Here is a 2,278-nt window from a genome sequence, read left to right as displayed (position 1 = left end):
CCTGCTTATCATACATAGTGCATTTAGTCCCAAAATTTCTAGGGGTGACATCTTTGAATAATGCCTCCCAGACAGATAGTTGCATAGGTTGGAGCTTGGTATTTCTGAATCGACGAAGAGGATTTATGGTCCAATCTGGATATCGATGATGCTTGAACCTTGTCACCATCCATACATACAATAGTTGTGCACAACATCTGATTTTAGGGATACCCTTTTCGAGGCTTTTCTGGAGGGCGAGAAGGGTGTCTGCTAGAACGGCAGGAACTGGGTTGACTCCAAACTTTCTGAACTTGACTAGGACATCAATCGCACACTGGTCCACCATATCACAGGCAAAAGGGAAGAGGAGTCTGCCATAGATGGCTAATGCAAATGCTGGTTTAAACAAACTCCAATCTCCTTTCTCCACCACTTGATCAAGATGCTTTTTCAAAAAACTTCAATCCATAACAAGGCCCTTGCTTGATGATGTGAGATGCAGCTGGGCGGACGCCTATCAACTCTTCAATGAGATCTTCAGTAACATTCTGTGTGTCAGTGAACAAATATACCTTGAGTCGGCTTTCTAGTGGGATGTCCAGAAGAATGTCATATTCTTCAATTGTTGGAGAAGCATCTATATTTGGAAACTCGAAAATCCGTAGGGATGTATTCCAATATCTTGCCATAACCCCCATAGCATCTAAAGCACAAGCGTCAATAGGAATGAGAAGGACATCTGCCAATTTACCATACTCTTTTGCAAACTGAGTCATAACATCTTTAGGGACTTTGGCTAGGAGCTCAACCAAATGGCCTACGTTAAAAGTCTGCAATTCGAACTTCACTTTATTTTTTGAAGAGAGAGCGTTGTTAGAACCCACAGTTTTAGAAATAGCCTCCATGTCTTGCTATATCGAAAAACCTTTAGCTGAAAAGATGCATGTTTATTAAATATGATTAAAATTGTTTATACAACCCAAAATTTATGATTAATACAATGAATATTTAAAGATTTATGATGGATACAATGATGTATGTAATAATTAATTTATGATATTAAGTAGTGTAAATCCCTTTTTAGGGTGGTTGACCCTGTCTTGTGGGATAATGTAGCCCATTACAATATAAACTAAATACCATGTTAGAATAGGTATTTATTATATTGTCAAGGTTTAGTCTAAGTTTTTTTCAAAATGTGGACAAAACTTACCCTCGAGCTTGGGGCCCATCATTGGGAGTGAGGATTATATTTGGGGCGTAACCCCAAAGTTTTACAAAAATTATGTTAATTTTGTTTTTTTAAAAGAAAAAAAAAACTACCCTAGGGTATGGAACCCTTTTGTGGGTAAGCAATTATAATTCAATAGCAAAAAAAAATGAAGAATTTCATATTTATTTGGAAAGTTAAATTTCATTTTATGCATGTTTGGATGTAGAATGGGGTAGACATATTTGCTTCCAGTGTCCTATACATGGTATTCTTATATGGTTTTTGATAGACTAAAAGTCAACACCTTATGGCAATGTACTAGGTCTCATTAAAATATATTCGGTAAAGGCTCTAGACTTCTAGGTCACCAAATTGCCCCCAATCTCGAAAGAAAGGAGTCCTAATATCCCAGGTTAGAAACAAGAGGAGTCGAGCCCCTCGAGCGTCTAACTCATGATATCAAGACAATTTGGGTGGTCCATTATGCTAATACCAGGAGACAAGTCTAACACCGGTAAAGCACATGTCCCTCTTATCTCATCTTTAATCTCTAACAACCCGGGTATAGGGCGTACGCGCTTGTAACTCAAATATACCGTGAGTGTGTGAGGAAACGACATTTAAAAAAAAAATGTTACCCAAAGCTGCAAAAAAAAATGGTGAGCACATACAATAATATTAAAATTGAACGATAAATAAAACTTGTAAAAAAAATATTTCGTTATTAATGTTTTTCATAGTTAATAATAATAGACAAAGGAAAAAGGTATTTAAATCATACAATTGGCTCAACTGGGTCTGACTCTCTTTTTTATTCAAAAAATATCCCCAGCAGAGTCGCCAGTTGTCGCGCCCCTATTTTCGGTTACGCGACCTCTTAGAGTCGCCACTACATTTTTATGGTTAAAAATGTAGAAAAATCTTTAAAGCCCAATCCCATTGGGCTTTTGGATTGTGATATCCAGGTTCGGGAGTTGATTACGGATCGAGGAAGGTATTAGCACCTCGTCCGCCCGTAATTAAACGGTACCCTTGCCAATTGTATGATTTAAATACCCTTGAATTATTTAAATTTAAATTTGT

The sequence above is a fragment of the Lupinus angustifolius genome, chromosome LG03 (genome assembly GCF_001865875.1).
Source record: "Lupinus angustifolius cultivar Tanjil chromosome LG03, LupAngTanjil_v1.0, whole genome shotgun sequence".
In the NCBI taxonomy this organism is placed as follows: Eukaryota; Viridiplantae; Streptophyta; class Magnoliopsida; order Fabales; family Fabaceae; genus Lupinus; species Lupinus angustifolius.
Note: the sequence above shows the minus strand (reverse complement) of the source record.